General features: G+C 60.5%; 1 long non-coding RNA gene across 1 annotated transcript; it reads right to left on the minus strand.

Moving 5' to 3' along the window:
- Positions 1-2,919: 2,919 nt before the first annotated feature.
- Positions 2,920-4,705, minus strand: LOC124083657 (uncharacterized). Its single transcript, XR_006848857.2, has 3 exons — positions 4,478-4,705; positions 4,202-4,359; positions 2,920-3,765 (listed from the first exon to the last, which is right to left on the minus strand). It is a non-coding gene; the product is annotated as an uncharacterized LOC124083657 (long non-coding RNA).
- Between the last annotated feature and the right edge of the window lie 18,621 nt (positions 4,706-23,326).

Raw genomic sequence — 23,326 nt, forward strand, 5'->3', positions numbered from 1 at the left:
CCCACTGGCCCTAGCTGGACAAGGACAAAAGATCTGGGGTCGGAGTGGCTCTCTGCACTTCACACCCTCATCTGGAAACCATCCTGGACTTCTTGAAGACGAGTTTCCTGTTCCAAGTTGTGCGGCAAACATTCCCGGGTAATACCACTTTGAGCCTCGGCGAGGTCTTGAAACCCAGCTGCAAACCGTGGCGTGGAGTGGGTGATAAATGGGAGCCGAGTTCTGCTGCCAATCAACAGTGACTCTGGACCCTGGCCCTGCTGGAATCTCGGCGACGGCACGCCCTTCTGAAAGCCTTCAGCTGTGAACAGACAATTCAGTGCCGCAGGAGAGGCCACAGCCCGCAGAGACAAAGCCCAGGGTCAGGAGCCCTCGGGGCCTGGTGTCCAGGGAGGCGTTGAGCCACTTCAGAAGGAGGGAAGGACTTTGTCCCCTTCACAGGGGACACCTGCATTGTCCTAGCTCTGCGCTGGACAGCTCTGAGTGTCTGAAGAGACGCTGTGCAGCTGAGCGGCCAGTGGGACACCTGTCTCCAGCCGCTGGGCTTCAACTCTGTCTTACCCACGTCCTTTTAAGAGCATCAGCTCAACTTCTAGGACTTGGAGTCAACCTCAGCCTGGTGCCTCCCCTGCACGCCTCCAGAAATGGAGGACGGGGCTGACGGGTATCAGGAGAGGTCTTACTTCCTGAGACGCTGCTCAGGCACATGCAGGTGACGCTGGCCCCAGGACTGCGCGCCTCGCCCTGCCTAGTGCTCTTGGGGAATCAGGGCTCTGTCCACTTCCCTGGTGACTTCCAGGCCCTGGGGACGTCTTCCCAACTTCCTTCCAGCCACAGCCGGGTCGGCCCACTGTGGACCAAACCTCCCCCTGGAGTCTCCCAGAGAACAATGTCCTTTTCCTGGAAACGCACTGTGTGGGTTTTTTTTTTTTTAAAGTATTTATTTTTTAGTTGTAGTTAGACACAGTGCCTTTATTTTAGTTTTATATTACTTTATAAAAATATATTTTTATATTATTTTTATGTGGTGCTGAGGCTCGAACCCAGGGCCTCACATGTGCTGGGCGAGCGCTAGCCCCAGGGAAACGCACTGTGTTTAACCTCTCGGGATTCAACCTTGGGGTCGCTGGGAGCGGAGCCGAGTTCCGGGCTTGGCCTGTGGTGGGCGGGATGCTCGGTACCGCATGGTCCTGGAGGTTGAGCCTGCAGGCCGTCCTTTGACAGTCCAGCCAGCTCGCCCCTCTGTCCTCACTGGAGGGCACGGGTGGCCCTGCAGCCCACGGCAGGCCAGGGTCAGGCTTCCCATGTCCTGTGCGGAGAGGAATGTGCCGCAGGTCCGTCTCAATCCCACGTCACCCTCCTAGCCTGGGCCAGGCCAGGGCCCCAGGGTGGCAGGTGGGCTGAGTCAGAGACCGCTCCAGCCCAGCTGTGCCTGCGGTGACCCCAAACCTCCCTCCCTGTCCTCTTTCATCCCACCAGCACTTACGGAGTGCCTTCTGTGTGCTAGGTGAGCATGAGAACAAGTCAGACGACTTGAGCTGAGAGGGAGGAGAACGGACCACATGGGAAGGGCGGGACCTCCTCCTGTCCTGACCTGGTCTGTGGCTTCTGACCTGCCCAGTCGACTTTGGACGTGGCCCCTGCCTAGGTCCCACCGGAGGCTGCAGTCCTCCACCCCCTCCTCCCACAGCCTCCCTGGGCAGCCTCCACCAGGTTGTCCTCCCAGGCCCTCTCCCTTCCCGTCGTGGGGAGGACACCCCCAGCTCCAGCCCTCATGGCAGCCTGGGCTCCCCAGGCCCCCCAAGAGCAAGCCCCCCAGTGCTGGCAGCCAACACACTCACAAGTCACAGCTCGGCTCTCATTGTCCCCTGCAAGCGGGGGCTTCTGCTGCATGTGCCCCCACACCCATGTAGTCACTTCAGCTGGGCCAGCATGGGGTGAGTGGGGCCCAGGCTCTGCACACACCCACCAAGGAGGCCCTGACCCCAGGCCCTTCGCAGGGACTGAATGCTGGACGGCTCCCTCATCCGCCCCTGGAGGGGACTGGTATGCTCACACCAGGTCAGGACAACCCGGGGGCAGACTCACGCCCCAGAGAAGGGGTAACTTTTTCTTTGACACTAAGGTGCACAAGATCAATTTCCTCTCAACTTTATTCCAAAACATAAAGAACTCAAACTTTTGGCCAAAGGGGGAAGGTGAGGATTATGTTCTCCTGGGTCTACATGGGTGTGCACACACGTGTAGGTGCACATGTGCACATGCACATGTATGTCTCACAGCAAGCCTGGCCTGGTTGTCCTGTGGACTCTCAGCCCGGCCTCAGCCTGCTTCTTCAGAGCAGAGTCCTGGGATGCGTTTGGGGCCTGGGCTCCTGGGGTCCAGCCAGGTGGCCACTTGGATGGTCTCAGAGCCCACGACTGAGACAGGTCCTGGTTTTCCAGCTTGCCGGGGCTGCTCAGCGTCCTGGCCCCCTCCTCCTTGGCTCTCTGGGGGGAGCCGGCTCAGCCCGCCAGGTGGTGCTGGGACCTTGCCTGGTGCTGGGCGGTGCCCGCTCAGTCTTGCTTCCAGCTGTCTCCCTGGGCAGCCCAGTCCCAGGCTTTCTCCTGCTGCGCCCAAGAGCACTGCCCCCTAAGACCCGAGTGGGCGGGGCGTGCAGCTGGTTTCCTGCTGCTGTGGGGTCACAGAGAAGCCACCGCGGAGGAACCCAGGGCGAGGGTCCCAGTGCACTCAGTTTGCCCTAAGGACCCTCCAGCCCCTGTGGTGAAGCTCAGGAGCTCGGCTCCCCTGGGGATGGCCCCGGGGTCACCAGCCAGTGCACCCATCCCATGCTGCTGAGAGCAGACCCCAGATGTCCCAGTGTCCCCTGCTGCAGGAGATCCCGCCCGCCCTCTCCCCGCTGGGTACTCCCCACTGGGCACTCTCCCTGCCACCGGAATGGCCCAGCCCAGTCCTCCAGGAGGGACAGGCAGGAGAGCAGATGGGGCACGAGGAGCCACTAGGTGCCTCCATCGGACCTCCGCGTCCTGCAGGTGGCCCCAGCAGGCAGGCGTCTCCACAGGGCCAGGACGGGGTCGGGAGCTGTGCTCACGTGGTCTGGGTCCCTCCTGCCCCACCCCTCTTTCCAGGGCCTGACCAGCCCCTGCCCTGGGCTGTCTCAGGCAGCTGGATGCCCACCTATGGGTCCCCCAGCCTGGGAGTGAAGGACCGACCCTGGTGCTGCCCCACAGTGGAGGGTGCCCAGGCCACCTGGCCCTCCCTATGCCTGGTTTCCGTGGGAGTCACCCATTCCGAGGCACTTGCTGGTCTCTGAGGTGGCATCATGGGACCCACCCGGGGGTGCGCCCTGCAGGCCCTGTAGCCACGCCTGGTCTGCCAGCCTAGCGCCACTGCTCCCACAGCAGGGCCCTGAGTGGGGGGCCTCGTGCCTACATGGCACTGCCAGCCACCTGCACTGCTCTAGGGCGCCAGGAGACACAGGACCCTTCCCACTGCCAAGGTGCCACCCCAGGTGACACCTGCGCCTAGTGGGCTCGGGGCCAGAGTGGGTCTGGCCAGGACACAGGAGCCGTCTGCTCCCCCAGGGAGAAACCAGGAACCCAAGCCCTTCTCCCCAGTGGGCTGGAGGGTGCTTTCCACACTGCCTTCCCCAAAACAGAGGGCTCAGGGGTCGGGCACCTTGCTGGGGGCCATGCGTGGTGCAGCCAGCTGGTTCCTCTCCTCTGTCTTCTGCGAGTCCTGTTTCTGTGGGAACACCTCTGGGACCTGCGGGAGGTGACATGGCCTCTCGTCTGCTGTCTGCTCAGAACAGCTGTCGGCTGGGCCTCCTCAGGTCTTTGGGGCCCTGAGCTCCTGCAGTTTGCAGGCCTGGGCAAGGGCCAAGCCAGCACTCGGGGTCTCCCGGCCTCCACTGCCACCGCGGCCTGCTCCAGGAGTGCAGGTGGACACTCCACGCTCCTTCCAAAGGCAGACCAAATCCCCCTGCAGGTCCGCGGAGGCCTCCGGTGGGAGCCTTTGCCTCACACACAGCCTCCCCCGGGTGTCCTGCTGCTTCTGTGCAGAGCAGTCTTCAGCCTGGACTGTCCCTGCCCCCTGGAAACTGACGTTCCCCAGCGTTTTGGTGGGTCAGGGGCATGAAGACCTCGGTGCCAGCCCCTCTCAGTGCTGCGGGGGTGTGAGTTGCTCTGCAGCCAGCACCCACCTGCTCCAGAACTTTCCATCTTCCTGAACTGAGACTCTGTCCCCAAGAAGCGCCAACTCTCGTCCCCCATGGTGCCGGGAGACCTCCCTCCTCCCGCTGTCCCTTGACTCCAGGGCCTTGCCTTTACTCTCTAGCTGATGTCCTCGAGGCCAGCAGTGCTGTAGAAGACAGCAGCGTCCAGCGCACGGTGCGCATCACAGCTACTTCTCCCTGTGTCCACCCACAGGCTCCTGGGTTGCTGCTCCCTTGGCCACTGTGCTGCTGAGGGGCCCTTACCTCTGTGAGGGCCTGGATTTGGCTCTTGGGGTGCAGACTGAGTGAGGGTTCCTGGGTCAGGGGACAGTTCTGTTGATTTTTGGAGAAACCCCACATGCTGATTCACACGGCAACTGCCCCGATTCACACTCCGCCAACAGAGCGCGGCCAGCTCTCAGCTCCCTCAAGGACACCTAGTATCTCTGTTTCTCTTGACAGCAGCCACCGCCAGGGCCACCATCCTCTGCCTCCAACGGTCTCTAGTTTTGAAGAATAAGAATGGGAAGGGGAGGGTGGGGAGGGGCTCAGAGTGGGCCTCACCAGGCCCTCCTGCCCCTCCCACCCTCACTCACAGCTGGGCCCTGCCTAACAGACCCTTCCTTCAGCACCTTCAGAGAGCACATGGGCAGCCGCCCCGGCCTCCTGTCCTCCAGTTCCCTCTGCAGACCTCTCCACCCCGTGATGCTGCTGCCCAAGTGGCTCCGTGGCTCAGGGACATCTGACAGGTGTGATCATCTCTCCCTTCCTCTCAAGCTGTTGCCCCCTGGCTGTTTCCTGGAGGGCCAGGGCCTCATGGCAGGGGTCTCCTGCTAAGCTGCGGGAGTGTTCTGATGACGCCAGCCAACTTTGCCCGGGAGTGGTGCAGAGGTGGACATGGGGGCACATCACTCCCTCTCACTCCTGCAGGTCTTTCTCCTGGAGGACGAGAGGTGACAGGTCTGGAGAGACTTAGCATCCTCTGCCTGGGAGCCCCACGGTGACTGGCAGCTGGCGCTGCAGGTGCCCTGAGGTGCCCTGGCCCTGGAGGCTGCTGGCCATGCCAGGGCTGGGCTGCAGGGAGAGGGCTTTGCTCCAGGGAACACATGGGTGCTGGGGCACAGGACAGCAGGGCGCAGGCACTGGCCTGTGAGGGACATTCAGGGATGCCCTCTCCAGCAGCTGGTGGCCAAGTAGGGACAAATCACAGAGTGGGGGGGCAGCCGGGCATCCCAGGGCCACCTGAGAGAGAAAGTCAGGGCTGACCCTGGCCTGCAAGACCCTTGGGGGTTTGCAGGTGGGGTCCCTGCCTTCTGCACTGAGCCGGAGGGCCAGAGAGGCAGCAGCATACTCCTAAGAAGTGTGGTTTTCAGGCTGGGGTTTGGGATACGACCATCCCACCAGCACTGTCCAATCAGGGGGCCACGTCTGGTGGGGCCAGAACTGGATCCCTCGCAGTCACATCCCCAGAGAGTGTTGGTGCAGGAAGGACAGGGAGGCCAGCCTCACCTGGGGCTCTGAGGAGTTAGATTTCCCTTCCTCACTGGGCTTCTGCGTGGACACTTCAGGGCATCTGTGTGGAAAGAGGAGAGCTATCAGTCCTCAGGTTGGGTCACCACGGGCTTGGTGGACTGGACCCATGCCCATCCACAGGACTCCTGTACATACCTCTCCGATCTCCACCCACACCGTCATTCCCATCCCCATCCCCACCCTCATCCCATATGCAGCCCCATCCCAAACCCCACTAATCCACATCCCCATCTCCATCCCCCTCCCATGAGGACGTGGATGGCAGTGAGGATGGGGTGAGGAAGGATGGGGATGGGATATGATGGGATGGGATGGGATGGGGATGGGGATGGGGATGGGGATGGGGATGGGATGGGAATGGGATGGGAATGAGGATGGGAATGGCATGGCAATGGGATGAGGATGGGGGTAAGATGAAGATGAGGATGGGATATGATGGAATGAGATGGGGATGAGGAGGGGGAGGGGGATGGGGATGAGGAAGGGATGGGGATGGGGTTGGGGATGGGGATGGGGATGAGGATAAGGATGGGGATGGCAATGAGGATGGGATGAAGATGAGGATGGGGATGGGGATGGGGATGGGATGGGAATGGCGATGAGGATGGGCATGAGGATAGGCTGGGAATGTGGATGAGGATGGGATGGCGATGGGATGGGGATGGGATGAGGATGGGAATGGGATGAGGATGGAGGTGAGATGAAGATGAGGATGGGATATGATGGAATGGGATGGGGATGAGGAGGGGGAGGGGGATGGGGATGAGGAAGGGATGGGGATGGGGATGGGGATGAGGATGAGGATGAGGATGGGGATGGCAATGAGGATGGGATGAAGATGAGGATGGGGATGAGGATGAGGATGGCGATGAGGATGGGCATGAGGATAGGCTGGGAATGTGGATGAGGATGGGATGGCGATGGGATGGGGATGGGATGAGGAACTTGTGTTCCGCCCCTCCCCACACGGGGCTCGAGGGAGACAGACTGGTGGCCCTGTTTTACTAGGAGAAATCGGTGCTGTGCCTAGCTCTGCTTCCAGCTCCGTGGAAGGGAAATGGTTTGTTCTGGCAGCAGCACATAATTAGATCCTCATGTCCGCCCGGCCAGCCTTCCTTGGGACACACTGGCCAGGAGCCGCTGTCTCTGGAAAGGCCTCCTTTGGGGTTGGGCCCAGAGCTGCAGGCACCTGGGCATCCTCCCAAAAGTCCTGGTGCCTGTGTTTGTGGGGGGGAATGGCGGGACCCTGTGCCTCCTGAGCCCCTGCGCCAGGTCTTCTCTGTTCTCTCCAGGGAGCCTGGACATCTCTTCCAGGTTTTGCTAAAAGGAGGCCTGGGCCACAGTGGACACATCAGGACCCCAGTGAGACAGGCAGGAGGGGAGGGCACCTCAGACAGCTGCAGCCCACCTGCCAAGCCTGCGGTCCATGTTGCTGAGGAGTGTAATGCCTCGTGTCTGGGGTCATCCACAGCCTCTTCCCCTGTTGGGGTAGTGGTGGCCAGTGGACTCCTGCTGGCGTGGCTCCTCCCAGAGCTGCCTGGGCTCTGCGTGGACGACTGGTCTTCAGGGTCCACCATGCCACTGAGCCAATGTCCTGCTCTCCTACAGTATGTGAATGTCCCAGCAGGAGGAGGGGAGAGGACACTGGTGCTAGCCCAGGAGGGCCCCGAGGAGGACTTGGGAAGGAGAGGCCTCTGGGATTGGTGAGAGGAAGCAGCTGCCGCCATGTCGTTCACTTATTTAACAAAGGGATTGTGAGGCCACACTCAGGCAGAGCGAGTTAGGGTCCAAAGAAGCCACTGTCTCCTGGAGGCCAAGGCCTGAGGGAAGCAGGATCCAGGAAGACCCTGGAGTCCAGGTGGTCAGGCTGTCAATGGAGGGTGGGGACAAGCACCCAGCTCTGGAGGTGCCCCTGCCCTGTATGCCAACATGTCCACAGCAGCTGCCTCTCAGCCACAGGAGGTGTGGCTGCGCCTGCCTGCCACAGGGTCTGGACACAACCCAGCTCAGGTGAGGCCACATCCTGCTTGCTGGAGGGAGGTGGGGAGGGGGGACTTGGGGGCAAGGCCAGGATCCAGTGTGGCTCTGTGTCTAGGCCAGCAGAGAAGAGTGGGCACAGGGATGAGGCGGTTGCCCACATACCCAGGGACCTTGAACCCACTCTCACTGACCTGGACTGGGTGCCAGGTGCCGGTGTTGGGGAGGCCCCGGGATGGGGCGGCTGAGGTGGCCCTCACACACACCCAGTCGGCCTGAGTTTCCAGAACCCGGAGCTTCTGAAGTGGTTGTAATGCCTGGCTGTGGCCATGTCACAGAGATGTGCTGAGACTTAGGCCCTGTCATACCCACTGAGTGGGAGCCGCAGTGGACCCTGGCCCCTCTGCAACAGAGGGCATGAGCCCAAAGACTAGGTGCCACTCATGGTCTTGTGGCCAGTGACTGGATGGTCCTGCTGACCACTGCCTGAGCCTGTGGCCACAGCCTATACTCTGACTGGGCCCCAAGACACTCACGATGTCCCAGATGGCCCCGGCAGACCTATCTTCCAGGTGGGGAAGCTGAGTCCCCGGGGAAACCTGCTCAGCTGGGTGCTCTGCTGCTGGAGCCCCTGCGGCGGGAGGCTGGGGGCAGGCGGCTGTTCCCTGGCCCTTTCCTGATCTAGCCGTGTGACTGAGAGCCTGGTCAGCTGGGCTGCAGGCCCAAACAGTTGGCTGAACTGACTTCAGCAAAATGCCCACATGGTGCCAAAAAGGCACATCCTCCCTCAAACACCAAGTCCTTTGTCCATTACTTATGTTTATTTAAATAAGTCTAATCCACGTCATTTCCCCTAGACTGTATTTCCCTCCTACCTGCGGGAGACTGGAGGCTACCACCTGGCCTATGGGGGCCGCGTGCATTAGATAGAGACCCAGCTTACTCCCCCTGGCCCTCCTTGGACAACGTGGGGTAGCCAACTGTCAGCTTAAGTTCCTTTAAGAAGAGGGACCACCGAATGAAGTCACCTGCTGTGGGCACCCTGACGGCACTCCATGGGACCACGCTACTGGTCACTCCAACGTGGCCCGAGGGTCTTATCAGGATGGGAGCTGAGGTCACGGTGGTCACAAAACCTGATTCTCACTAGAGTGAGCTGCTCAGCACTGCATGGCTGGCCGGGGGCTCCAGGCAGGGCGTCCTGGTGGGTGAGGCCAGGCCCAATCCATCGCCAGGTCTTGGCTGGGCCTTAGTCACTATCCAGAGCTCACAAGCCACAGCTGGAGGCTGTGTGGTATCTGCGTCTGCTGGGCTGCCCTCCCTGGGCCCTGGCTCAGATCTAAACAGCCACCGAGACACCTGAGGATGTGCGTCTGGGTGGGACTGCCTCCTCTGGGCGCAGCAGGCTCCTGCGGTCTCCAGCAAGTGGGGACTCTCCTGGGGCTGGGGTGGTGAGGCTCACCTAGAGCTGCTCGTGGGAGGGGACTCTTCAGGTTTCCGCAGACAGAGGGCCGCTTCTCCAGGAGCAAGTGCTCATCCGTCCAGCCCGGGAGGACACGAGCCCTCGGGCACCAGGGTCCAGAGCCCCTGGCCATGATGGAGGAGAGCTGGCCTTTGCAGGACACCTCCACAGTAACCAAGGCAGGTGATGTCCTCTTATGCTCTTCATGCAGCTGTGCAGCACTAGCTCCCACCCTGGGCTGATGGGCTTCACCACAGCCTTGCGGGGAAGCTCACCAAGGGGGCGGGGGGAAGCCCGGAAGCCCCTGGTGACACTGCGTGCGAGGGTCCCCACCCCGGGTTTACATGCTGGTCAGGGTCCCACTTCAACACCCCCCCCCAGACTTGGGTCAGGGCTGAAGCCACAGGGCCGAGCTCTGGGGTCTCCTTCGAGCCGCCCCTGCTTGCTGCACTTCGGGAGGCGGGGCTGGCAGACCACCCGGAGGTGGCAAGACCCCTTCAGAGGCTCAGAGGTGCCACAGGAATGTGGCCAAGTGTCAGTGGTCAGCCTCCGCAGACCTGCCAGGGCTGGGCAGCCCTTGAGGGGTCTGGTGGGCAGGAACCAGGCTGCAGTACTGCCTTAGTCACAGGAGCAATCCCAGGTGGCCTAATGTCATCTGAGACCCTCACTACAGCCCCGTAAAATGGGACCTGAGCCCAAACAGCTGTTTGATCTCAAAGCCAGGTCCGTGTTGGCAACAGGGAGCAGGCCAGCAAAGCCCGAGTCTGACAGCCACGCGCGTGCAGGCGGGGACAGGCGGGGGTCGGGGGGACGGAGGGGGGCACCCTGTGCACACTCCCAAGAGCCCGGCTGGAGATGTGGGTAAGCCCAGAGGTATCTGGAGGAGAGCCACTCTCCCCGCTAACCCCGAGGTGCCCAGGCTGTGACCCTCTGGGGGACTTTGGCCCCACGACAAGGTCAGCTCCAGGGCACCCACTGTAGGATCGGGCAGCTTGTCCCCATTGTCTGACCAGGGAACTCTGGGGTCTGTTATCCTCTTTCCAGTCTTTAACTAAAATGGCCCAACAAGAGGGCCCCGGCCAAGCGGCTCAGGCCCCCTCTGGCCTCGGCTTGGCCCCCGTGACTGGAAAGCCTTCCGAGAACCGCAGCCCCTGGCTTGGGGAGAACTTGAGGAATGTGTGGCCACAGTTGAGACGCCCCTGTGCGGGCTGCAGGTGGTCCTGGAGGGAAAGCAAGCTGAGGTCCTGCTCTTGGCTGGGCCTCCTGCCTGGGGCCCCGTGGTCGCAGCCCTGGCAGCTTCTGCCCCGGTGGCCCCCAGCTCCACGAGGGGTGGGACTCGGGGTCCTGCTGCCGGCACAGTCAGAGCAGGTGGGTGGCCTCTCCCTCCCTGTCCTCTGCGCCATCTGTCCCTCCCCGCATTTCCCCTTGGAGGGGAGTCAGGATTCTGGCTTCAGAGCTTCACTCTTTTCCAACGTGGACGCCCACTGCCACGGTCCCTTCTGCACACTCTCCTGGGGTCCCCGGTTTCTGGTGTGTTTTAGTGTTTCACGGTCACTTTAGCCCTCCCTGTGGGACTCCCTGGGGGCCTTCCTCGTTGGCACAGCTTGCTGAGCGGGGCCCTTTGATGCTGAGCATCTGGAGGTTGGCCGGCTGCTTTTCTGTTGCTCATCTCTGGTCTGGTTCTGGGGACCCGAGCGCTCACCTGGGTGGTGACAGCGGAGCTGTGCAGCCAGGCACACAGGCAGGTGGCCGTCCGGGGTGTCCTGCAGACGCACTGGCCCCAAGAGCGCTGTCCTCCTGTTGGGGGAACTCGCGGTGCTTCCCCTCCCCCACAGGTGAAGACCCCTGGGGATTGAAAACCTAAAGAAAGATTAAAAGTGCACAGGAGGGGCTGGGGCGGGGCTCAGCGGTAGAGCGCTTGCCTCCCAGGTGTGTGGCCCTGGTTCAATCCCAAACACCACATAAAAATAAATAAGATAGAGGTATTGTGTCCATCTACAACTAAAAACCAAGCAACTCTATTTTAAAAATGCACTGGAGACGGGCGGGATGAGGCAGTGAGCTTCAGGCACCGAGGTCAGATGTGTGGAAGCAGGAAGGGAGGCGGTGGGAGGGGCCTCGACGGAGGAAACAGTTGAGATGCCCTATTCCCGTACACGATGCCCGATGCCCGGCACAGGGAGAGCAGTGGTAAGGAGGAGGAGCTCACACGGCACTACCCAGAGCAAGTTCAGAAGCCCACGGAGTGCAGCTTGGCCGGAGGGCGGCTGCCCATTACAGTCCAGCCCCACCTCACCCTGCCCTGCCTCAGAGGGACAGGGAACTCCGGGACCTGTCGTCTTCCTTCCAGCCTCAGAGGGGCTTCGCATGCCTAGGGGGCACAAGGACAAGGGGCTCCTGGACAGGGAGTCGGACGGGCACAGGGGATCGGGGCCAAAGGGAGGTGAGGAGGCAGCAACCCTCCTCTGCCCGGGATCTCCGAGGGCCCCCCATACAAGGTGGCTCTGAGATGCAATGAGGAGAGCCCACGGGCCGGCAGGCAGGCCCCAAACCATGGTGAGCGCAGGAGGCCTCGGCCAGGAGGTGCCCGCAGGAGGGACCAGAGGCCTTCTGGCCACAGAAGCCTGTGTGCGGCACGTCCACCCTCCTGACTGGCTACAGTGAGCAGCCTTGGTTTTCCTCTCCCACTTTGGAAGTCGCAGGACGACCCTGGTGGACTCTGGGAGGGGGAGGGCCTGGGGTGCAGTGGGCACGAGTCTGGAGGGGGTCTGGACCTGGGGGCCCGCCTGGGGACTGGGTGAAGGGACCTCCTGGGGGGGCCACACTGACCGCGGAGTCCCCAGACATGTGCCCGCCTCCTGACCACCACAACTGGAAGTGTGAATGAACTGAAGGGTTCTTCCAGAGGTCACTAGGATCTCAAGGGGATCATCCTGAGTGACCCAGCTGGGCCTTAAATCCAATGACAACAGTCCTTAGGTGGCCCACAGAGAGAGACCGACAGGGAGGACCACCGTGAAGATGGAGCACAGCGGGGGTGGGGCAGCCACAAGGCCAGAGGCAACAGAGCCTCCAAGCTGCAGGAGGCCGTGGGGCACATGACCCGGGGGCACCGGATGCTGGATTCTGGTCTCCAGGGCTGGGGGAGAGAACCCCTGCTTCCACCCCGTCAGTGTTCCCGTGGAGGAGCAGGGCAGACTCAGTGGGCACTGAGGCACCTGCTGGACATGGCCGGGGGCCTGCTTCCTTCTCTGTCTCCTGGCAGATCCATCAGCCGGAAGGCTAGTTAACCATGCTAGGTAGGTGCAGATGCCAGGGACAAGCCTTGTGGTCAGTGGACCCTGCCTGCCCCAAGGTGGCTGGATCTTGGCTCATCCAAGGAACTGACCCAGCCTGAAGTCTGCTCAAAGTCTGGCCAGGGCCTGCCTGGGTGGCTGCTCTACTGTTGACTGCAGGCTGGCTGGACGGCAGAGCTGGCCCAGGCCTGAGCGTGCACTGCCCATGCTGATGTGCTGGCTCTTCTGAGCAGAGGGCCCACAGAGGGCATGTCCTCATGGGGCCCAGTGGCCCGAGGCTGTTAGCCAGGGAGGCCACCTGGTGGCCATCCCTGCTGAGACTCGTGGCTCCCATCAGGGTTGATGAACAGTGGAATTGGGACCCTGATCTTCCCAGATAGTTTGTGGTCACAATCTGCCACATGGGGCTGATGCAGAGGGCCCAAAAGCCCACCCCCCGGACAATGGCTCCCCTGAGCCCTGGACACCCACCCAGCCTGTGTGTGGTTCCGTCAATGCTGAGAAGATTCATCCTGCACGTCTGAGCCTCCGCTGGGAGCCTCCTTCCTCCCCCTGCCTCAGCTGGGCTGCCAAGGACCTGACCCGGGCCTGGGCGGGTGACCTGTAGCTCCAGGGATACTGGTGACCGGGAAGAGAGCAAGCCTTGAGTCTTCCACCTGTGTTCATCTGAGAGAGGAATCAGGGTGGCCCCATTGGATCCCCAAGAAGCAAGGAGGGCGGATGACCTCGCCTCCACCTTGGCCAGGGAAGAAAGCATCCAGGTTTTCATCTGAGCGACATGGCTCCGGGTGCCCCCGGTGTTCCCAGCGTGGCCCGTGACAGGCAGTGGGCGACTGCAGCAGGCCAGGCAGGCACACCCGGGATCCTCGGGGTGCCCCTGGCGTGCTGGGTGCTCTGGAGCCCTGAACCAGTGACTAAATCAATCTCACAAAGGCCCCAGAAAGGACTTGCCACTGCATGTCACAGAGAGGGAAACTGAGGCAAGGCCTAGCCCAAGGCCACCAGGTAAGGAGAGGCTGGCCTGAGACTCAGCCCCGGATCTGGGGTCCACAGGCCTGAAGTCCTGGCAGGGACACTCTGGGCTGCACCACAGGCTAGCAATCCAGATGCCCACAGCACCTTGAGGTGATGGTCACTGCCCCACACTCAAAGCCCTCTGGGCCCTGGTGGATGGGGAGAGTGTCCGGCTGCCTGACCCACTGGCTTCATAGCTCTAAGCAGGACGCATGACTCCAGCAGGGCTGTGGGCACCTGCAGGACCCGAGGTCCTGGGCAGGTGTTCCATGCAGTGGCCTGTGCTGAGTGCAGATGTGTCCTGGGGCCTGGCCTCGGGTCACACGTCTGGTGAATGTGCCAGGGTGGCCCAGGGTTCTCAGGCCCATCTGGGACCCAATGGGCTGCTGCCCCCAGCCTCTGGGTGTGTCAAACAGGGTGTACCTCGGGGAAGTGCAGGGTAGTTACATCAGTCAGCCCTTGTCCTCACAGCTGTTCCATCCTGAACAGAGGGAGAAACTGCGGCCAGGCCTGGGGTGGAGCAGAGGCCCCTCCTCGGCTCCCCCTCCCCCAAGCTCCTCCTCCGACCCCAGCCAGTGGAGGCCTGAGGCCTTGCAGGCACCTGCCAGGGTCTCCAGCAGAGGCAGTGACTTCCCGGAGGTGGGGACTGGGACTCCAAGTGGGGGAGGGCAAGCGGAAGGCGGGGACCACTGGTTGGAGGCTGGTCCACGGGGGCTGCTCTGCAGAGTCTGGGTCTCTGCAGACTGGTGATGCTCTCACAGGAGGGCTAAGGCGAAGTGAGGATGGACCTGGGTGGACGCCCAGTCTCACCCAGCAATGGGAGGCCCATGTGGACCCTCGTTTCACCTCACAGGCCCTGGCCTGGCGTCCTCTGCAGAGGTGGGGCCTGCACTCCCACCATCTAGGCACTATGGCTAACAGAGCCTCACTCACTTTCCCCCTGGGATGAACAAGCAGCGACCTCCAGTGGTAGCCCTAGGGGAAGGCGTGGCCCTAGGGGAGGCAGAGCCCTAGAGGTAGGCGTGGCCCTAGGGGAAGGCGTGGCCCTAGGGGGAGGCGTGGCCCTAGGGGAGGCAGAGCCCTAGAGGTAGGCGTGGCCCTAGGGGGAGGCGTGGTTGAAGGGCTGGGGAGCAGGAGCAGTGAGTGAACTCAGGTTCACTTGGGGAGCAGGGACTTGGGGAGCAGCCTGGGAAAGGGAGGCTGCAGGCGTGATATGGAGGGTAGGCTTTGTGAGTGGCCCTGACCAGATCACAGCCCCTTCTCTCCTTTGTGACTCAGCCTGGTTTCCTGGAAAAGAAGCCATATAATTATAATGAACCACTTTAAAACAATAAACCGCAGGATGATCACTAGAGGAAGGGGGTCAGGTGAATGGGGGAGGGAGGGGAGGGAGGGGAGGGAACAGGAAGCACTGGGGTCTGAAGTGGAGCAAATTATGTCACATGCAGTATGCTTTTGTCAGCATGGACCCCCAATGTGTATGACTGAAATGCACAGATAAAAACATTTAAAAAGAGAGAAGAAAAATAAGTCTGCAAAATTATAATCCTAAACAAGAGAGTCTCAAAATGCACCAGACAGAGGTGGACAGGTCTGAGAGGAACAATGGACAAGCCGCAGTTACAGGGGCTTCTGTTCTCTGCCCTCAAACACTGGTAGAAGGAGTAAAAGAAAATCAGCCAATGTCTAGAGAACCAAGCATCATCTAGTGACTGGATCTAGTTGGCATTTATAGGACAGACCACATCCTGGGTTGCAGGAGAACCTCACAGACGCAGGGTGATGTACCACCCAGGTGAGCTCTCGGGTCCCCGGAACCAGACCAGAGATGAGCAACAGAAAAGCAGCCGGCCAACCTCCAGGTGCTCAGCATCAAAGGGCCCCGATCAGCAAGCTGTGCCAACGAGGAAGGCCCCCAGGGAGTCCCACAGGGAGTGAAGTGACCGTGAAACACTAAAACACACCAGAACCCGGGGACCCCAGGAGAGTGTGCAGAAGGGACCGTGGCAGTGGGCGTCCACGTTAGAAAAGAGTGAAGCTCTGAAGCCAGAATCCTGACTCCCCTCCAAAAAATTAGGTGAGGAAGCAAAAAAAAAGCAGCCTAGGCAAGCCAGCAAAACAGAAGAAAGTGGACTTGAAGGGAAATGGAGAGCCGCCATGAAGGAAAAGCCAGATTAAAAGATCAGCAAAATCAGCAGCCTCCATCATGTGGAAAGGAAAGAAAGGATACGAATGGCCATGTGGCATGAGGAGAGGGGCAGCTGTGGGGCTGCCAGGTGCCGGGGGCAGGGGGGGGGAGCCTGCAGACAGCCGCTGTCCTGAGTCACTCAAAGTCCCAGGAACCTGCAGTTTGCCACCACCCACCCCAGGAGCAAAACACAACCTGAGCAATGCTGCGACCACTCAAGATGGAGCTTGGGTTTAAAATCTTCGGAGCCATGGTCTCATTGGCCACCTCTACTGAAGTTGTGAAGAATTAAGGCCGAATTAGCACAGCCTGTTACAGAAAGAGGGAATGTCTTGCAAATCATATTCAGCTAACACTACCGGAATACCAAGACATGACTTTACAAGGACAGAAAACTACCACACATATTAATGTAGACACAAGAGTCCTCAACAAAATCATAGCAAATTTAATGCAGGAATATAATATATATATAATATTAACATATATATGTATACCACAGCCTAGTAGGGTTTATCTTGGGAATGAAAGTTAGTTCAATATTTGAAAGTCAACCAGTATAACCCACCATGTTAATAGGCTTTAAAAGATGTTATTAGTTGTTGAATAAAGACGTGGGCTCAGGAGGCTGAGGCAGGAGGATCACGAGTTCAAAGCCAGCCTCAGCAACTTTGTGGGGCCCTAAGTTACTTAGTGAGACTCTGTCTCAAAATGAAAAATATAAAAGGGCTAGGGATGTGTCTCGGTGGTTAAGAGCTCCTGGGTTCAATCTCCAGTACCCCCCCCCAAAAAAAAAAGACATGGGTGAAAACTTAGCATTCCTTTCTGGTTCTCAAACACGGCACAGGCAGTGGATGCGGCTTGGAGGTGGAGTTCTTTCCCGGCATGGGTTCAGCCCCAGTACCCCCGAAACACGATGTACAGGACGCTCCTGGCAAACTGAGAGTACAGGGTAGCTGCAGCCCCTGCCTGCGGCTGCCACCTCTGCAGCCCACTCTGATGCGGCCAGTCAGTTCTCAGGGTGAGCTCCAGCCTCAGCACCGACCCTCTGTCTCCATCTTGGCACCTGCTCTTGTCTCCCACTTGCAGAATCGTGGGCCATAGCAAGGACCATCTTGTTGATGGACTCGATTGACAACGCATGACCTCACCACCACCGACATGCTGCAGTGAAGGGGAGGGATGGTGCCCCATGCTGGAAGCTGTCCCTTGGAACCCTCAGATCACCTGTGGCCGCCTTGCAGTTCCAGGAGCTGCAAGACTGCCAGGCAGACTCCCAGCCCTGCACAGTCCCAATACCACATTTTCCTAAGAACTTACTTCAAGTCGACTTTTTTGACCTCTTGGAACCTGCTTCTGAGTGTAAATGCATCTGCCCAAAATCATAAGACCAGAATCCTCAAGTCCACCACCCCTGGAGGGAAGAAAGCCATGGGCTCACAGGGTGACACTGCAGTGGGAGAGCAGAGGAAAGACTTTGTGAAAAGACTTGGCTCCTCAGAGGAGGGGGAGGAGGAGCTGGGTGGGAGAAGGGAAGGGGAGGGAAGAGGTGCAGGAGGAGCAGGGGGAGCAGGGGGTAGGTCCAGAGGGGAAGGTGCAGGAGGAGGAGGGGGAGGTGGAGGAGATGCGGGAGGAGGAGCAGGAGAGAAGGGAGGAGGAAGAGAAGCAGGGGAGGGAGTTGCAGGAGAAGCAGGGAAAGCAAGGGCAGGAGGAGCCGTGGGATCAGGGGAAGAAGGAGAAGAAGGTGCAGATGGAGGAGGGGAAGGAGATGCAGGAGAAGCAGGGGCAGGAGGAGCCCAAGCAGGAGGAGCAGAGCAGGGGAGAAGGTAGAGTAGGTGAGGGGGAAGGGGGTGCAGGAGGAGGTGGTGGAGGAGGCGCAGGGGGAGCAGGGGGAGGAGGCGCAGGGGGAGCAGGGGGAGGAGGTACAAGGGGCGGAGGTGCAGGGGGAGCAGGGGGAGGAGGTGCAGGGGCAGCAGGGGGAGGAGGGGGAGAAGGTGCAGGAGGAGCAGGGGGAGGAGGGGGAGAAGGTGCAGGAGGAGCAGGGGGAGGAGGCGCAAGGGGAGGAGGTGCAGGGGGAGCAGGGGGAGGAGGGGGAGAAGGTGCAGGAGGAGCAGGGGGAGGAGGTGCAGGGGGAGCAGGGGGAGGAGGTGCAGGGGGAGCAGGGGGAGGAGGCGCAGGGGGAGGAGGCGCAGGGGGAGGAGGTGTTGGAAGAGCAGGGGGAGGAGGTGCAGGGGCAGCAGGGGAGAAGGTGTAGGAGCAGCACCGTGAGGTGGTGCAGGGGGAGGAAGGGGAGGTGGTGGAGGAGGAGCAGGGGGAGCAGGGGGAGGAGGCGCAGGGGGAGCAGGGGGAGGAGGTGCAGGGGGAGGAGGCGCAGGAGGAGGTGGTGGAGGAGGAGCAGGGGGAGCAGGGGGAGGAGGCGCAGGGGGAGCAGGGGGAGGAGGTGGTGGAGGAGGTGTTGGAAGAGCAGGGGGAGGAGGTGCAGGGGGAGGAGGTGCAGGGGGAGGAGGTGCAGGGGGAGCAGGGGGAGGAGGCGCAGGGGGAGCAGGGGGAGGAGGCGCAGGGGGAGGAGGTGTTGGAAGAGCAGGGGGAGGAGGCGCAGGGGGAGCAGGGGGAGGAGGTGCAGGGGGAGCAGGGGGAGGAGGCGCAGGGGCAGCAGGGGAGAAGGTGTAGGAGCAGCACCGTGAGGTGGTGCAGGGGGAGGAAGGGGAGGTGGTGCTGGAGAAGGTGCAGGGGGTTCAGGAGGAGCAGGTGCAGGAGGAGAAGAGGGAGCGGGATGAGCAAGGGAGGAGGGAGGGCACCATGGGAAGGAGGTGGGGGAGCAGGTGATGCAATGGGCTCATTGAAGGAGGGAACTGGAGCAACTTGGGGTGGATGGCCAGTGCTCCCTGTGTCCTCCGCTAGGCTCTCTGGTGGGCATAGTAGCTGTCATGGGGACCCTGCCCACTGGCTCCTGGGGGCTCTCATCTGCCCTTGCCCTGCGGCTGGCCAAAGGGTGTCAGGCCAGTTACCCTGGCGCGCAGCAGGCTCCTGCCTCTCCCTTGGTGACCAGGGCTGTCGCTGCCCGCTGCCCGCTGCCCGCAGCAGCAGCCTGGTTCTCAGAGAGGTTTCTGTGAACCCCAGCGCAGGCCCGGGAGATCTTCGTTCCCACTGGGAAGGCTTTCACCACTGACCCCACGGGTCCCAAGTGTCAGGGCTTCTTGCCTTCTTTTCCTGATTAGTTTTTCTCCATGTTGACATTCTGGGGAGTTTCTTCTCAAGAATGTCTCCTTGGTTTCTTCCTGGGCTGTGTGCACTTTTCTTGTGTTGTGGACAGCTGTTGGGCAGGTTTGGGAGGGGTGTATGCACCTGGCAGCCTGGACAAGATCGGAGCTGAGACCAGGAGTGAGTCGCCGAACTGGAAGTTGGTGCGCAGACTTCAGGAGTGGGGTCAAGAGAGCAGGAGGCAGGAGGACAGAGCAAGGACCGGAACAGCATGTGCTCCAGAGGCCTAGACTCACAAGACAGTGATCTGAAGGCCATGTCCACTATGGGGCTGGTCACTGCAGGGGTGGCTGACTGTGAGGTCAGCAAAGCCGTTAACTGAGGATTTTTGTGCTTTCTTTTGTTATGTCTTGTACTTCAGAAAGTTTATTTTTTTATTTAAAGAAAGAGCGTGAAAGATTCTTGAAATATGGCAGACAAATGCTTTGTGAGGCTCCTGCTGTCTGGAGAGGGAGAGTTTGGGAAGTATAAAAATGAGGATAATACACTAAGAAATAATCAATATTTAAAAATTTATGCACTCCCAGAGATATATGAGGGGAAAGATAGAACAAGACAGAAAGAAAGAAGCAAAAAGTATCTGAAGTTCTGAAGCCTTGAAGCGCACGTCCACCTAATGTACAGATGGAGGACATGGGTGGAAAGGGAAGAGGGGAGACCGAGAGCCGAATGCTAAAGCACCCTCTGCTGGCCCTAGAATGGCCTGGGATGTGACCCCTGCTGTGGGTGGGTGGCAGTTCCCCGTGGCTGCAGGTCCCCTGAAGTGAGCGCCTGATGTGGAGACTTGGCGCCACCCAGAGGCAGATAACAGAGTGAGAGCTAAGACCCCTGGGCACACCCCAACCCAGGGGCAGAGGACGTCCTGGGTCACAAGCTGCCAAAGCCTCCTGGCACCCAAAGAAGTGACATCATTGCCCCAACACAGGAACACACTACATCCGTGCCTCTCCCCAAGTCAGGTCAGAAGGGACACGCGTGGGACAGTAGTGGTGGGCAGTAGACCCCTAAGATGTCAGGAGATGGAGCGTGGGCAAGGTTGCAGGCGTGGGCGGGAAAAGCAGGTGTGGTTCATGTACTTCAGATGGCAAGTGTTCGAGCACGGTGCGGAGCCGGACGACCCCACCAAGAAACAGTGTTCTGGAAACGCAGCAACGAGCAACTGAGGACCAGTCGCGGGGCGTGGTTCCAGGCTGGACCCAAGAGCTTGCAGGCCGGAAGGGTCCTGGCCTGGGGCTGGAGAGGGCAGCCTGAGAGTGGCACTCAGGGACAAGAGGGTGATGTCCAGACAGAGCCCCAGAAGGCGATGAGCCTGGAGCTGGTGACCCAGTGCCCCCAGATTGGGCGAGGCTGCCAGCTCCATGCCCAGCAGACGAGTCTCCACCAGAAGGGCAGTGACTCCTCCCTGGACGATGGCAGACCACCCTTGCTGGAGAGCGGCTAGCAGCATGGGAGAGGCAGGGGCAGCAGGCGACGAGGGGTGGGTGCAGTTTCCTCAGCCCTGTGGGCAGCAGGCAGTGGAACACCATGGGGGGGGGGCAAAGTAAAGACATCCTCATGCACCACGCCCCACAGTGTGCCTCCAGCATAGCCTCTGAAGAAAGTAGAAAGGACAAGTGGACAGAGAGGGTCCAGGGGGACACTGCAGCAGGGCAGAGGGGTGAGAGGCCATGATTCCCCAGCACCTGGGCTCGCACTGCTGGGTGAGGGGTGCAGAGGGTGTTCTGCATGCCACTGTGCAGCCAGAGGAAGACAAGGGCCTGGGGGTCGGGGTCAGCACCCACACAGGGGCCACAGGGGACAGAAAAACAGGGGAAAATGGAAACAGACACAAAACCAGCAACTGACACATTTTCAGAATTGGAGAAAACCAAGATGGACTGGCAGGGTGCGTGGACCTCCAGCAGATGGGGAGGACACTGCTGCGCCCAGAGCCTGGGAGAGGAAGGCCACTGCCACAGGGACAGCCCTCGGACAGGGAGGAGCAGCCCCTGTACAGGACTCTCAAAGCCCTGAGACTCAGGTGTGAGTGCAGATGGCATCCCTAGGTGTGAGGCCCGGGAGTGAGGGCAGAGACCCTGTGAAGAGCATGCAGGGCCAGGGAAAGACCCAGGGCAGGAGGAGCTGAGAAGGGGACCAGGAGCAGCCTCAGGTAGCCCAGAGACTGAGGCAGAGCCCGAGCATCTGCAGGAAGCACGGCTGGTGGGGGAGGCGGGAGACATAGCCAAGTGGACCGTGGAGGCACCATTCTGCCCCGAGGGTCCACGGGAATGGGAGGGACTCTGGATGCTCCCCCAGGGACAGGACTCAGGAAGCACCTTCCAGCTACTCGGTTCGAGACATGTGGTAGGCTTTCGCGGGTACTGTGTGAGGTCCTGGAGGACACTGACGGCCCTGTATCCTCGCACCTGCGGCCAGTGCTGCCCCGGGCCACCCTCTCAGCCCCACCAGCCCCTGGATGTGCTGCTGGCAGGACCACTCCACCACCATGGGCCAAGAGGTCACTCAGGAGGGGAGGTAGACCTGGCAGGGCTGTGGCTGGCCTCACCACCAGGCCCTGAGCGAGCGCTGGGCCAGGCCCCCTCAGGTCCCCATGGCCTGCGTGGTGAGGAGGCTACAGAGGCAGGCCTTCTATTAGAAGAGGTGCCTTGCAGAGTGGAGGACAGGGCGTTGGCCTGGCCTGTGGAGGTCCAGGCAAGGTGGGTCTGGGGTCCGGGCCCCATAAGACTGTGCATGACACCACGACCCTCTGTCTACAGCAGAGGGACTGGCAGACTTTGTGCTCAGGACACCTGGTGTCCAAAGGTCGCGGTGACTAAAGGATTTGAGCGTGTACCCAGGCATAGCTCCGGTTCCTGCCAGGGGACGTGAGGTCTGTCTGGTACTCACACACAGTTAGACAAGCCTTCCATCACTCTGTGCTGACAGCTTGTCATTGGCTGGAAGTTGAAGTCCCAGGAATGGCACTTCCCTCTCACGCTGTGTCAACTGGTGGCCTTCATCTTGCAGGGGGAGCCTGGAGAGCACAGAGGCCTGACCAGAGGCTGACTTGAGGGAGAACAGCCACCCCGTGTCCAGGCCTTGCTCTCTGCTGGAAGTCCTGCCTCTCATCATGCTCCACAGTCGGTTTCTCTTCCTCATGGCCAATTTCAGTGTCGGGTAGTACTTCCCTTTCATTCCAAAATTCAAGCCAAATAATGACTGTAGAGAACATTTGGTGATTGTTCTCCAAAAATGAAACACTAGAAGTCATTCATCTCAGCAGAGAGTGCAGAACCCTGTTATGAGCTGCAGGCAGACGGGACCTGGCCTTCCTGTGGGCCCCCGGCCCTGCGGGCTTCTGCTTCTGCCCGACACAACAGCACCCAGCCCAGGGCTTGATTAAAGTGGCTTCCTGCTCCTGTCCCCAGTTTCCTTCCCAGGGCTCCGCAATGGCTGGAGGGAGCGACTTGTGTGCTGTCTGCTCCCCTGCGTGCCTGGAAGCCCCCTTTCCCCTCTGTGGAGGGGAAAGCGCCCGGCAGCCCAGGACACGCCACAGACACTCCTGCCTCACAGCAGACCCAGTCACAGACGTGGGATGTCCCTGAGTCTACGGGACAGAAAGCAAGTCTCGCCAGAGCAGCCAACCAGCAGGACCACTGCCCCTTACCCTGCTCCACCTGTCCTCCTGTGGAGCCAGGACCACCCTTTGGAGGACTCTGACTGCAGAGGGTAGTGGCTCTGCTCACACCAGGCTGTGGCCTGTCCCCAGAGGGAGGACCTACCCTGGAGGCAGGAGTCTGTCAACATTCCCAGCTGGTGACTAGCTGGCCTCCAGGTGCTGGGACAGCACCTGTGCCTCCAGCCCACAGTCCAGAGTCAGCATGACAAGGGCTGGCTGGTCCTCCTCCACCTGCTGTCCTGGTCTCTCCTCCAGATCCAGTGCCTGTTTCTTGTGCTGCTCCTTAAGCATGAGTCATGCTTGAGCCCCCACCGCTGCCTGGCACCTCGGTCACCAAGGAGGTCTCATTCCACGGTGGCTACTTCCTGCAGCCTGGAGTTCTCCACAGGAAGAATGGGAGCTGGGCTGTTTCTCAGCCCCAACCCTTCCACTGCCTCTGTGCCCACATCCACTGCCAAGCTCCCAAGGGTGCTGGTGGCCCTGCCTGTGACGCAGCACTTACTTCTCACGCTGTGTCAACTGCTGCCCTTCATCTTGCAGGGGAGAAGACACGGCATGACTGATGTCTGCACGGATGGCCCTGAGCTCCCAGTCTCCCCCAAATTCCCAGGCTTGTTCTGAGCCTACAGTAGACTGACTCTGCCCAAGACTGGCTATTCCCAGCGCCATCCCTCTGGGGACATGGTGACCCTACCCGAGGGAGCAGCTGGCACCAGCACCCCTC

This window comes from Marmota monax, unplaced genomic scaffold (assembly GCF_021218885.2).
Source record: "Marmota monax isolate L192 unplaced genomic scaffold, Marmota_monax_Labrador192_F-V1.1 WCK01_AAM20220418_F8-fsc00082, whole genome shotgun sequence".
NCBI classification, from domain to species: Eukaryota; Metazoa; Chordata; class Mammalia; order Rodentia; family Sciuridae; genus Marmota; species Marmota monax.